Source organism: Hakea prostrata, chromosome 5 (assembly GCF_041222555.1).
Source record: "Hakea prostrata isolate BN-2017 chromosome 5, UWA_Hpros_2, whole genome shotgun sequence".
NCBI classification, from domain to species: domain Eukaryota; kingdom Viridiplantae; phylum Streptophyta; class Magnoliopsida; order Proteales; family Proteaceae; genus Hakea; species Hakea prostrata.
The window spans coordinates 44,898,876-44,914,184 of NC_142604.1; positions in this window are offsets into that span (position 1 = coordinate 44,898,876).

A 15,309-nucleotide genomic window follows, 5' to 3' on the forward strand; every position below is an offset into this window, starting at 1 on the left:
AAAGGCCTCGACCGCCTCAAAAGCGCCTTGGAGGGCGCCTCGTCGACTCATCGCCCCAACTAGCTAAAACCGCCTCGCATCGCCTCGTCGCAGTGAAAACTATGGTCACGTGTTCCATGTTGAAGGGCAATTGGTTCCATCATGTATACAATAGTGTGCACTTGACTGGACATTTCACAGGCAATCGGTGTGGTGAGTAAATATTTATTATGTCCAGGAAAAACTCATTGGGAAGCAATGAAATGGATTCTTAGGTACCTAAAGGGCACCTTTGTTGTGTGCTTGGAGTTTGGAAGGAATGATGATAGATTAACAAGTTATGTTGATTCACATTATGTAAGTGATCTTGATAAAAGAAGGTCACTCTGTGTTTATTTTGGAAGGCTATGTGATTAGTTGCAAGGCAACTTATGGGCTACAGTTGCATTATCTACCATAGAAGTAGAGTATATGGTAATGACTGAAGCAATTAAAGAAGTTATTTGGCTTAAAGTCTTGACTGGAGAACTCAGCATGGTTTGAGAGATGATTGTTGCCATTGTGATAGCTAGAGTGCTATTCACTAGATATGAGATCAAATGTATCATAAGAAGATGAAACACATTGATATTCGATCTCACTATGTGAGAGAGGTAGTTGTTGAAGGCAATATCTAGGTGTTGAAGATTGGTAATGAAGACAATCTAGTTGATATGTTGACGAAGGCTTTATGTATGCCAAGTTCAAGCACTGCTTGGACTTGATTGGAATTGGTTGCATTAGAGCTTAGCCCATGAAGGGGCTATTGGAGAAGATGAAAATTATTCAACTTTGAGGGAGAATCCAAGTCAACGTAGAGATTTGTTGTGCTATGACATGAAGATGGACCCACACCGACATATTTTGGTGGGCGACTTGAATGACTCATTTTTAGAGATCTATGGTAGAAGTGGAGGACTTGGTCCTATCATCATTGATCTCAGTTTATCAGGAGGTGTGGGGGCATATCCCCCGTGGTACGGTATGACCCAACCAAGTGGGTCAACCCATTTACCCCGATTGGAGTGTATATATATATATATTTATTTATTTATTTATCTTCTGTTCGCTTACCATATTATTGAGGGATTTGAGATCTTCAATTAGGGTTTTGAGTGAGAGTTCTTGTAACTTTGTTCTTGTAACTTTGTTCTTGGCGATTGATTGTGAGATCTCCTTCTGTTATTCTTATACATGATGAAAATTTATTCTTTTCGCCCGTGGACATAACATACCACAGTGTGTGAACCACATTAAATCTTTTTGTGTGTGTGTGTGTGTGTTTTTCTATTTCAATTTGTTGTTACATGGTGTTTGTTTAACGTCTTTTAACCAAAATTAGAATACCAATAAACAATCAAAAGTCCTCTTATATAATTAACCTAATACCACAAAAATTCAAATATAACTTTGCTCAGCAATTGCAAAATTGTAACCTTATTAAGCTAATTCTAATCATACTATCATACTACTATTATAAAAATATGAACTCAAGGGACATGGTTTCATTTCGTTTCCCTCTAATACCCCTTTGTATTCAATCAATTAGATATTTGTATTCGTAATAAATGATGTCATGGTCAATTAAAATTTTTGAAATTAGTGACACGGCTACACCGTTTCCCTCTAATACCCCTTTGTATTCAATCAATTAGACATTTGTATTCGTAATAAATGATGTCATGGTCAATTAAAATTTTTGAAATTAGTGACACGGCTACACCGTTTCCCTCTAATACCCTCTATATTCAATATATTGGACATTTGTATTAGTAATAAACAATATCAATAATGGTCAATTAAAATTTTTAAAATTATTTGAATCAATTTAATTCTCAAATTTTCATTTTCTCATTTTGTAAGGAAACCATGAACAACCAAAGGCATATGAAGAGTTTCTCTCGAAAACCAAGAAATGTTAATTGAAGATAAACTTATTCCAAGTTCCAACCTTTAAGTGTTGCTAACAGGTTCACTTATGCATAGGCCATTCAACTTCCATGGCCAATACATGGTGATTAGAGCCCATCCACCGGTTCCTCATTCCCTCGTTTTCATTTTAGTGTCCCTCACAGTTTACAATTTCAAGCTTCAAATAAGTACAATTTCAAGCTTCAAATAAATAAATGGCGATCTTCGTTTTCTTCTTCCTTCATCTTCTCTCTCTCTCTCTTTCTTGTTTGGTTGAAATGTTCAAATCGAGGAGAGAGATATACAGCTATAGCTTTGATTCTGAAGATTTCCGTAACCTCATTCTTAAAGTTTCTTATTTTTGTTTAAAAATGCGTCTTCAATCTAATGATATCTGGTTTAGGGTTTGCAGTTAGTTCGGAATTCTACCGCCAATCGATTATTTAAGATTCAGCAATCGCTGAAGACTTTGTGTTCGCTGATAAGGTTCTTACATCTCTTGATCGCATGGTATCTTCCATGTGCAAGCCTTTTTATTTTTTCTACTCTCTTTCCTTTGTAATGATTATGCTTCGCAGTGATCTATTTCATTCAGCCCCATAATTGTTTCTGATTCTGCTCATCCTTAATCGAAATGTCTATCCCATTTTGCAAAAGAATTTGGATCCGATGAACTTGACATGGATTTACAGAAGGGGTGCATTGTTTTACATAATTTGCCCATGATTTTACATGTTATAAACTGAATAATATTGGCAACCTTACTTGTAGAAATTGCAGAAAGCTACTTACATGACCTACGGCTATTGAAGGTGGTAAGCTTTAACGTCTTACAAAAGAATTGGCTTTGTTTGCTAAATATACTATTCTTTTTGTTTAGTTATTTGGAGTCTTCAGGCGAAGGATGAAGTCTGGCACACTGGGAATTAGAGCTGTAATGACATCCTTTTGAGGTAAATAGAATTTTGAGGATCCTATTTGTTGGCCAAGAGGTAACTAGCGCAAAAAGAAGTGATTCTGAGATACTCGAACATTTATTTGTCAGTAATGTAAGAGCATTCAGATTTTGATATTGTTTAAGGCTTTTAATTGTTGTTTTTTGGAGTCCCAAAATAATTTAGAAAGAAAGTCCAATTGGAAAATTTGGGTGTTTATCTGAAGTAATTAGGTGCAAGGGTTTCATTTTAGACTTTTAGTTTCTTATTTGTAGCCTTGCATCAAGGATACTTCAAATATTAACTTTAGCAATGAATGTTCTTCTCATTACAAACTAACCTTTGTTTCTCATGGATTTTTCCTTCAATGAGCATCAATTATTATGTTATGCAGCCAAATGTTAGGTTTTGAAGATTGATGAAACAATACAAAACAAACTTTAATGCATCTGAGTGAGGATGGGAATTATAAAACTAAAAATGATAAAATAAGGAAATAGCAAATTAAAGCCAACTCTGGAGTAGATCCACTACATCATTGATTGAGAAAAAGTTGTTTGAAGTAGCATGAACATGTATAACTGAGGCCTTTGAATGCCATACTACGATTAGTGATTTGGTGCAGATTGAAGGAGCTAACAGAGCCAGCAGTAGCTCTAAAATGACTTTAGCATAAGTGGTGAGGAACGACATGCATAACTTAGGATTAGAAATAAGTTTCACTCTTTTATTTATGGAATGAATAAATACTCACTCATGTAAAAATGAGAGAGTAAAGAGTAGGAAAGAACAAACAACCACAAACAAACTATAAGGTCCTGAATAGAGCTGTTCGCAGTTAGTTGGGATAAGGATACACGTAACCAACGACTGGTTTCATCTTGAGCTCTATATCTATCTGTTGGACAAGTTCCCTCTTCATCCTACTAAAACGTGAGTTTCCTGCTGAATCTGAGTTTGCTGCTCCAACCATTTGACAGAGTAATACCAACTTGTTTTGTACTTCAAGTGTTTCTGTAGCATATGATATAAAATAGGTTGAGTTTTAAAACTTGCAGTTAGAAAAGAAAGTAGAATTGCTCTTTTGGTTCTTCAAAGGCTGCACCTTTATTAGACTCTCTTGAAGTATGATAAAGAGAAAGACAAGTATTTTGGAAGTTAAAGGAACAGTATCTTACTTTCACAGAGCAAGAGGTGAAAAAACTATCATGTCATCAAATGAACTTTGAACTACTAAAGTTGAATAATTAATTGTATACTTTTTCAGCCAGTGATATTTCTCTAAGTTTGTTGCAGAACAGTTCTTATTGGTTTGGTTAGCTGAAGGTCATTTGGGAACTTATTCGACCAGATAGCGCAATGCTTTTGAGTCTCTAAACGTCTTACGATATGCTGCAACTCTTGACTTTTCTTTTTCTTTTCTTTTTCATACTACTATTATAAAAGTATGAAGTCAAGCGACACGGATACGTTTCGTTTCCCTCCAATACCTCTCGGTATTCAATCAATTGGACATTTGTGTTAGTAATAAATGATGTTTATAATGGTCAATTAAAATTCTTGAAATTATTTGAATCAATTTAATTCTCAATTTCTCCCCTTCTTATTTTTCAAATAAACCATAACAACTAAAGGAATATGAAGAGTTTCTAATGAAAACCAAGAAATGCTAATTAATGAAGAATAAATTATTTTAAAAACGTTTAATCAAAATCACGCATTTAAAAGATAAACATATTCCAAATTATAACCTTAGGTGTTGATAACAGGTTCATTTATGCATAGGCCATTCAACTTCCATGGCCATACATGCTAATTGATAAATACCTCGTGGCACTTTTACTAGTATAATAATAGTTCATAATAATTACCAAAAAAAAAATGTATGTATATAATTTGTAATAAAAAGAATATATCAAGAAATACCTAATATGTATATTGAAATATATAAAATTTTGTAATTGAAGGTTTTGGATAGTCATTCAATTCATTAAAAATAAGTAATCTAGTTTAGTTCATATTGTTGTAAAATTAAAGATAAAAATTTATCACCAACGGGGGTTGGTCCAAGTGGTAAGCAGCTTGGTCCGCTTAAGTAAGGTTCCGGTATTGAATCCTTGTGAATGCAAAAAATCCCCGCTGGGAGACTCACCCACCACAGCCAGGTGTGCGATGCGGGTCGAACACCGGTTTATAAACCGGGATTGGCAAACCAAAAAAGATAAAAATTTACCTAGAATTTTTAGTAGTATTTCAATTGCCTCCAGTATATCAAACTTATTTTTCATAATACATAGAATAACAAGAGACAATAGCCACAAACATTTTGATTATCCAAGCGGATTTTGTATGATTATTTATTATCCTCAATCATGCATGATGTATTTCTAAAAAACAAAAGAAAATTTCAAAGACGGGTCAAGACAATTTGCAAATAGCACACAACCCAAAAATATGTCAACTTGGCAAACACTTTCCCAACACCGTTAACAATTTCATTTAAGTCATGGTTAATTAATTTTATAATTCCTATATTACCCTTAATGTCTTGTGACTTTACCATATTGCATCTTTTTTTTTTTTTTTTTTTTTTTTTTTTTTTTTTTTTTTTATATTAAAATATAATAAAATATTTTTTTTTTTTTTTTTTTTTTTTTTTTTTTTTTAATAAAAAAAAAATAATTAAAATTATGGTATTTTGTTTTTTGTGTTTTTTTTTTTTGTTTTTGGGGTGTTATTATAATTTTTTAAAAAAATAAAAAAAAAAAATATAAAAAAAAAAATAATATAATATAAAAAATAAAAAAAAGAAAAAGAACTCTTCTCACACCCCCCACATATACATTTTTTATTTACACCCCCCCCTAAACATATTTTTTTGTTTTCTTTTAATTTTTTTTTTGGTTTGGAAAATTTTATTCGCCTTCATAACACATCCAACAACCTTATTGTTGTAACTAATATATCCATTGCCGGTTCATACCGGTCAAACCAACCTCAACCGGGTTCAATTGAGAGATAAAGGTAAGATGATCGAAGACGTCCAAAGAGGAGCAATGATCTGATGGCCATGATTGAAAGAGTATTATAAGCGGGAAAGCCAATATAAAAGCGAGGGAAGATCCGTAAGAAGGTAAGTCTCTGAAATCAGCCAGAACTCTAAGTTGATTCTGATTGAACTCCATTACTAGCATTTTAGAAGCTCCGTAGAGCTCTGAAAACACCATCGACACTATACTGACTAGACCGTCGGAGGCGAGACGCCGATCAAGACGATCGGCTCCGTTTCTTCTTGTGATTCAGTTTTCTTTCGGGAGTGAGAGGTTGATTGATCAAAGAGCAAACCAGATCGAATCAGATCTGAGGAGTTCGGTGCGAGAAACTTCGGTTCAAGGCGATCGGCAGAAATAGCACCAACATTTGGCGCCGTCTGTGGGAAACAAGTCAGAACAGAAGCTATGGCTCAATCACCTGAGCGAGAGGAGGAATTACCGATAGAAATGGCGGAAACAAGCCAGAGGGAGCCAAGGAGAGTAAATCCAAAAAGAAGAACGAGAGAAGTGGTTCCGATGCCGCAAATTCCGATGATGCAAACTCGACAAAGGCGAGAGAATGCTTGGAAGATCATTCTCCACCTCGTCCAAGCGATCGGTTTGAAAGGCAAGAGAAACAATTAGCGAGATACATTGGCGACATCTCGTCCGAGTTAGATCCAAATCTAATTCTTTGAGCGGTTTGAGAGCATGGAACATCAAATACTGGAGACACAAAATCTAATGAGAACTTTCATCAAGCAGATCGGAGTACATCCTGAGGAAAGAGTTCCGGTCTTGTCAGTTGGAAGATCTCGAACTCTTTCCCGAGCAAAAGCGACCTCTGTCCCAAACTCTCAGGTTCAAAAGTCAGGAGGAAGTCGAAGGAGATCTTTTCCGAAGGAAGGATCGGGAGAAAGTGCGGATCCAAACTATATTCCACTAGAGACGAAGATCGAGAATCGTCCGAGAGATGATCAATTGAGTCATATCCGGAGCAAAAAAAACGGGAGCGTTGGGGAATTGGAGAGATAAGAGAGAAACGGGAAGATCGGGAGATTGCGGATCTGAAGTTTATGGATCGGAAATCGGTAAAAGATTTCGCGTCCTCGATGATCGGATCCAACGGTTGGTGAATAAGGATGGCGGAGAAAATCTTTGAGGAAATAATGAACCGAATCCATTTGCTAAAGATATTATGTCGGCACCATTGCCGCGCAATTTTAAACTTCCGACATTCACGATGTACGATGGAAGTACGGATCCAATGGAACACACGGCTCGGTTCAACTCTGTTATGATGCTAGCGGGTAACTACGATATTTTAAAGTGTCGCTCATTTCCATCTTCCCCGAAAGGATCTGCAATGACTTGGTTCTTCGACTTATTGCGGATTCCATTAAGGATTTTAAGGATTTGTCGAAAGTATTCTTGTCAAGATTCCAAAGTAGCATGAAAAGCACAAAAGCTGTTGATAACTTGGCTGCAATCCGCCAAAAATCGGGAGAATCGGTTCGAAATTATATGAAGAGATTCAATCGAGTCAATTCAAATTAAAATTTTGAATGAGGCGGTGGCATATGACACTATGTTCGGAGGCCTAACGAGATGAGCATCTTCGGGAATTCTCGATCATGAACAAGCCGACGAACATAGCGAGAATTGACGACTCGTTGTGAATCGGTATGCAAATATGAAAGACATTCTCCAAGCAAGAAAAAAAGCGATAGCGAGTGGAGTTAAAAGGAAAGATGATGGAGTTGTGAAATCCGATCGGAGAGATCGGAGAGAACGAAGGAACAACGAGGAGCTTTTCAAGAAATATTCTCGATCGTCAATACGAAGGGACATTCCCAAACCATTCCAAACCAGAAAACTATACTCCTCTCAACGCAAGAAGATCGGAAATTCTGATGCAAATTCAGCACCGAGGATTTATGAAATGGCCACTACCTATGATAGCAAAGGCGGATGAAAGGAATCCGAATAGGTTACGTAGATATCACAAAGATCATGGTCATGATACCGATGGCTATGCAGAATTCTAAAACATGAAATTGAGCGACTAATCAACCAAGGAAGATTGGATCGGTATGTTCAAAAAAGAAATGGGGGAAACGAGAAGAAATGTTGCTTGATCAGCCGAGAAGGTGGAACAATCGAACACCAGCTAGAGAAGAACAAGCCAAGGGAGATTTTCAGTATAACTCTCCGAGAGGAAAATACTAAACAGCGGGGAAAATCGGCAGATTCAACGAAGCGATCCCCGTCATGACCATCCAGGGAAGTTTGGACTTAAATTCAATTTCAAAATCTAAGGCTCATGCCGGTATGTGAATCTGTTGAATCTCATGTTATTCCTAGAAGAATCAAAATGATGAAGGAAATAGTCTTCACGGAGGAAGAAATGGAAGGAATTCAAGAACCACACGATGACGCCGTTGTGATAGTCATCGAGGTGGCAAACGAGAGATATTCATAGAGTTACGGTAGACACGGGATCATCTGTAGACATCATGTCTTACGAAGCTTTTCAACGATTGAAGTTGGATACGGTCAAGATAAAACCTTGCGGTACAAGACTATTTGGATTTTACGGAGAGTCTACTTCGGTAGAGGGGCTGTGGAACTAACGATAACACTTGGAACACATCCACAAACGGTAACTACGGTTACCAAATTTTTGTTAATAAAAAGTCTATCGGCATACAATATAATTCTTGGGAGACCAACGTTGAATACTATTGGTGCAATAATTTCGACAAGACATTTGAAGGTCAAATTCCCAACGAGAGGGTGGCATTGGAGAATGCAAATCGGATCGAGAAAACTTCAAGGCAAAGCTACACAACTTTTTTGAAGGATTCGAAAGCACAAGGTAAGGCACTTGCCTTTCTTGTTGAGGTTCTGAGATAATAGGGATGAGGAAAAAATTCAAAGAGGTGAACCGGTAGAAAAGCTAGAAAAAATTTGTTTTGGTTTGGAGAATCCAGAAAAAGGGACCATGATAGGAGCTGATCGGAACGGTCAGGATAAGGAGCAATTGAAAGAATTTCTTGACAAAACAACGAGATGTCTTTGCACAGTCGGCCTAAGACATGCCGGGTTTAAGCGGGGAGGTAGCGAGCATTGTTTATGGATAGATAAATCTATCAAACCGGTGAAAAGCAGAGACGAAGGAATTTCTCATCGAGAAAAGCATGATGCAATTAAGGTTGAAGTGGACAAACTTAAGAAATCGAGTTCATTGAGCAAATCGAGTGCCCAAGGTGGTTAGCAAATGTGGTAATGGTGAAAAAGCATAATGGAAAATGGCGAATGTGTGTAGATTACACTGATTTGAACAAGGCATGTCCCAAGGATTGCTATCCTTTGCCACGAATTGATCAGCTAATCGATGCCACATCGGGTCGGCGAGATGTTGAGTTTTATGGATGCTTATTCGGGTTATAATCAAATTCTTATGAAGAAGGAGGATCAACCTCACACGGCATTCATGACCAATCGGGAAAGCTATTGTTATAAAGTTATGCCTTTTGGGTTAAAAAATGCTGGTGCAACATACCAAAGGGCAATGAACAAGGCTGTTCATGTGATCAAATTGGAAGAAATATGGAGGTTTATGTAGATGATCTTCTTGTAAAAAGTCAATTTAAATCTGATCATCTCGTCGATCTGAGAGAATGCTTTGATGTATTGAGGAGAAATGGAATGAGACTCAATCTCGAGAAGTGTGCATTTGGAGTTTCATCTGGTAAATTCCTAGGTTTCATGGTCACACGAGAGGGGCATTGAAGCAAATCCGAGAAAAAATCGGGGCTATCTTAAATATGACGGCTCCCGGCGATATGAAGGAAATTCAAAGCTTAACGGGAAGAGTTGCGGCATTAAGTAGATTTATATCCAGATCGGGAGATAAGTGTGCACCATTCTTCAAGGCTTTGAAGAATCTAAATGCACTCAACGAATTCAAATGGTCGGAGGGATTGTCAAAATTCATTTGAAGAGCTGAAGAGGAGGTTGACCGGTCCACCGATTTTATCTCGACCAAAGCCCGGAGAAAGCTTGCGAGATATATCTATCTTCTTCAAAGGCGGCGGTAAGCGCGGTGTTAATCCGGGAGGAAGGTCTTGTCCAAAATCCTATCTACTTTGTAAGCCATACATTGTTAGATGCGAGAATCTAGATATCCGGAATTTGAGAAACAGGCTTTCGCCTTAATAGTAGCGACCGGAAGCTCCGGCCCTATTTTCAAGCTCATCCAATTATCGTTCTTACTAAGCGGCCTTTAAAGAAAATACTTGCATAAACCTGATGCGCGGGAAGAATGGTATCATGGGCGATAGAGTTAACGAGAACATGATATAGATTATAAACCTAGAAGCGCAATAAAGGCACAAGTTTTGGCCGATTTTATTGCTTTGAAAGTATTTCATCACCGAGAGGAGGAAAAAGATTCTAGTAAGGTATCTTCTATATGGACCTTGCATGTAGATGGGTCAAGTCATTCGCGAGGGATCGGGAGCGGGAGTGATTTTACAAAGTCCGTTCGGATTTGTAATTCAAAATGCACTTCGGTTTAATTTTCATGCTTCAAACAATGAAGCGAGAATATGAAACTCTTATTGCGGGATTACGACTAGCTAGATCTCTCTGTGTTCAAAGCATCGAAGTAAAAAGTGATTCGAGCTGGTGGTCGGTCAAGTCACGGGAGCGTATGGTGCGAAAGATGATCGAATGGTCAGCTATCTTAAAAAAGTATCACAATGTAAGGAGTGGTTCGCACAATTCTCGATCACAAGGATATCTCGAAATCAAAACAATGAAGCGAGATTCTCTGGCAAAATTGGCATCCGCAAAGTCTGTTTCTATTCCACAAAGCTGTATATTATGAGGAGCTAGATATTCCGGCATATTCGAGCCCAGAGATAATGGAAATTGATGCGAGAGATATCTTGGATGGATCCTATTATGCAATATCTAAAGGATGGTATTCTTCCCGAAGATAGAGAAAAGGCGAGCTGTGAAAAGAAGGGCTGCCGGGTTTATTCTAAAAAATGAGTTATTATATAAAAGAAACAGTTTACGAGCCCTTTGTTGAAATGTTTGGGACCCTACGATGCTCTTTATGCCTTATCTGAAGTTCATGAAGGAATTTGTGGAAACCACTTAGGTGGGAAAGCTTTGGCATATAAAATTTTAAGACAAGGATTTTATTGGCCACGAATGCAATCGAGGCAATTGAGTATGTAAAAAGGTGTCATCAATGCCAGATTCATGCACCAATTCGAGCCAGCCAGTGAGCAGACTAACATCAATTCTTAATCCTCTCCCATTTGCTATGTGGGGTATGGATTTGTTGGGACCTTTTCTGTTGCAGCTGGAGGGAAAAAGTTTGTAGTGGCTGCAATCGATTATTTTACTGAAATGGGTAGAAGCGAAGCCTTGGCAACAACTACCACGAGTCAAATTGAAAAGTTCTTGAGAAATCATGTCATATTCAGATATGGCCTACCAAAGATTCTCTTGGCGATCACGGACCACAATTTGACAATGAGAGATTCAAGGAATTACGTGCGATTATCATATTGAGTGCAAACACTCATCGTAGCGTATCCTCAATGCAATGGCCAAATTGAGGTAACAAACAGAACACTTTTGCGGGGGGATAAAAAAGAGGCTGGATGAAGCGCATAGTTTGTGGATTGATGAACTACCTCATGTATTATGGGCATATAGGACTACGGTCGGGACCCCAACGGGTGAAACACCTTTCGGTGGCGTATGGATCGAAGCATTGGCTCCGGTGGAAGTTATGGTGGGATCAAATAGATATGAAGGATTTGATCCAATAACTAATGAAGAGGGACTACGGGCAAACCTCGAATTTTTAGATGAAGTCGAGAGAAAAGGCCTTATACCGTAATATGGAATATCAAAGGAGAACAGCGACGTATTATAATGCTCGAATCAAACATAAATCTTTCGAGTAGGAGATTTGGTTTTGAGGAAAAAATCAGCGTCGGATCCAAGGAATTGTGGAAAGCTTTACGCAAGGCGGGAAGGACCATATGTGGTAACAAAAGCGTGAGCAAAAACACATCTTGCGGCTGAAGGACTCTCATGGAAGTTGTTTGAAACGACCGTGGAATGTAGTTCACCTTAAGAAATATTATCGGTAGAAAGAATTTTCTTGTATTCTTGGAGAATGCATTTTATTAAACGGGGTCATCCAAAGTTTCTTTCTCGTTATTAAACCAAGAGGCATCTATGCGAACCGGTTTCTTCGATCAAGCCATATCAACGCTGATCCGGGGTCATTCCTTTTGAGGATGATCCCGACTTTCAAAGTCGGGCCCAAGTGGCCGGCCTTCCGAGGCACTGGTCATGCTTTCGGAGGCTGATCACGGATCATTCCGTGCCGAGGATGATCCCGACTCTTCGTGAGTTAGGCTCAAGTAGCCAGCCTTCCGGGCGTGATTATGCTAGCTGATCCGGATCATTCCGTGCCGAGGGTGATCCCGAGCTCTTCGTGAGTTAGGCTCAAGTAGCCAGCCTTCCGAGGCCTGGTCATGCTTTCGAAGCTGATCACGGATCATTCCGTACCGAGGATGATCCCGACTCTTCGTGAGTTAGGCTCAAGTAGCCAGCCTTCCGAGGCCTGGTCATGCTTTCCGAAGGCGATCACGGATCATTCCGTGCCGAGGATGATCCCGACTCTTCGTGAGTTAGGCTCGGGTAGCCAGGTCACGCTAAGCTAATCACGGATCATTCCTTTCGCGAGGGTGATCCCGGATTGTTCCTTCCGAGGAATGATCCCGACTTTCCGAAGTCGGACCCAAGTGGTCGACCTTCGAGGCCAGTTTATGCTTTCGAAGCTGATCATGGATCATTCCGTTTGCGAGGGTGATCCCGACTTTCCAAAGTCGGGCTCCGGTAGCCATCTTTCTAAGGCATCATTTGGATCGAGTACGACGGAATTAATCGATAAAATAACTCAAGGATCGAGTTACATAAGTCTATTAATTAAAGCTCAAAGGTCGGATCGGGTATTAAATCAACATCTCAAGCTATCGATCAGGTATTAAAAATCATTTTAAATACTTTTTCATCAGAGGTATTTCAGCAGTATATATATAATATAAAAATAATCACAATAGAAGGAGGGAAGAAAATTTCATTCACATAAAAGTTGGACAAGTAAAAAAAAAAAAAAAAAAAAAAAACCCTCATATGCAAAAGAGGTAGGCAAGAAAGAAAAAGGTAAGTCCATAAAGCAAAAAGAGTGTTTTCTTCATATGTGTGATTTTGTAGATGGATCAACATCTGTAGCATTATCGGACGGATCAACATCAACGGCATCATTAGCAGCAATATCTTCATCTCCTTGAGCGGGTAAGTTATCATCATCATTATCATCTGAACCACTGGCAGAATGATCTGGGCCAGAGCTGGAGGAGTCACTCATATCATTATCAGAATCATCTTCTGATGAACAATCAAAATTGGGATGCTTCAAATTCCTAAGATCAAAAAAGGTTCTAGAAGGGAGAAACTCTGGAGGTAACAACTTGAAATCTAAACCGGGGTGAGTCTTAAGGATCTACGAAAAAATTTGGTCGGAAGCGAGTCCTTTACCATATTTTTGCAAAACCCTAGGAAAGTCGGATTATCTCCAACTTCCTTTATAGAGGAGGTAACCGAGTTTTAAAACTATCGGCTCTCATTTTGTATTCTTCTCTTTTCAATTTCAAACTGTTTCCTCTCTGCCTCTAAGTCTTCATGCGGCAAAGTTTTGAATTTTAAAGTTTCATCCGGGGAGTGCATGAAGGTTTTCTTTCTCCTTAGAAACCAAATTAAAGGAAGCATTGAGATTATCCTTTTCCACTTGTTATCTCATTGAGCCTTGACTCCAAACCATTATTCTTATCTTCCAAAGTAGACTTCTCCAGAGAATTGAGCTGAAGGCTTTCACATGATATTCTTGTGCCAACTCTAAAGCGATATTCAGCTTCTCAATCTCATCAAACTTCTCCTGGAGTTCATTCTTTTCCTTCTCAATGCTTTGTGACCGGACCAAGGCTGCAGTCGACTTTCCTTTAAAATCTTCTCTTTCACCTGTGGCAATTTTGGCCACTGTCAAGGGCATCATCCTTTAACATTTTAAGTTGAAAAAGCTCATTCCTATGATTCAAAACGGCTTCTCTCAACATAGAAACTTCTTCCTGCAATTCAGCACAATGGTGGAGCAAATTTCATAATCATTATGCAAACTATCAAGATCATTCATCAAATCTATTTCTCACGAACTCAACTTCTTTGTTAATTTTCTCTCCGAAGATCCCAATTTTCTTCGAAGATCCTGTACCTCATTAACCAATTCGAAGTTCTTCTTGATCAGTTCATCATTTTCTCGAGACAAAGTTTTCTCTCTCTCCAACACTTGAGAAAATGCATTGAAGGCAGCTCCAAAACATCTGTTTATCAATCAATATATATGTATACATTAAAGACAATATAAATAATCGGGATCAAAAGCGAATTAGTTTTAAATAAATAAAAAAAAGGAGAGGTCTAATTCTTACCCCCACCCATGAGAATAAAGATCGAGAATCGGACATCCGTGCGGTATTCTTCTTGTCGCGAGGATTCCGCCTTTTGTACCCCATTCTCTGGCGGCCTCCCAATTACGGTGGCTGTGTGATTTTCTTTTAAAAACCACTCGGGGTGGAAAGGATTCCCGAATCAGCATTGCTCATGGTATCATCAACTTTGATCGGGGGCTGGTTGGAGATCAGCTACCTCAAGAATATTCTCGGGATTAACATTCAACTGCGACATCATTTGAACCGATCTGCATGATGATATTTTCTTGGTCTTCATGAGGGGACAATTACCACGAGGGCTTCGGGAGGGACGGGATTATTCTCTGGGAGAACTACTTCATGAATTCCATGGGAAACATTTTGGTTATTGTCCTCCAAGGGAGGAACATCTTCATTACTTTTCTCGGGAGGGGGAACATCTTCATCATTTTTCTCGGGGAGGGGAACATTAGTATCCGGAGGAGCAAGAACATTGGTGTCGGGGCAAGAACATCGGTATCTGGGACAGCAACATCCAACACGGGGATGGATAAAGGTAAAACGGAAACGGAAATTTCATTCACACGATCCTCGGCAACAACATCCAAGGGAGAGACAGGGAACATCAACATTTTCATCACATAGTTGATCGTCTATTTCTTCAATAATACCACCTGCAGCATGTGTTAGTATGTCTTCAGCAATTTTCTTCAGGTGGTCAGAAGAATAGTCAAATAAATCCTTACCTTGACCTTCGTCCTCAACCAATTTTTCTGGGAAGACGGAAGTATCATGAGGAATTTCTTCACGTGGATTATCTTCAACAGT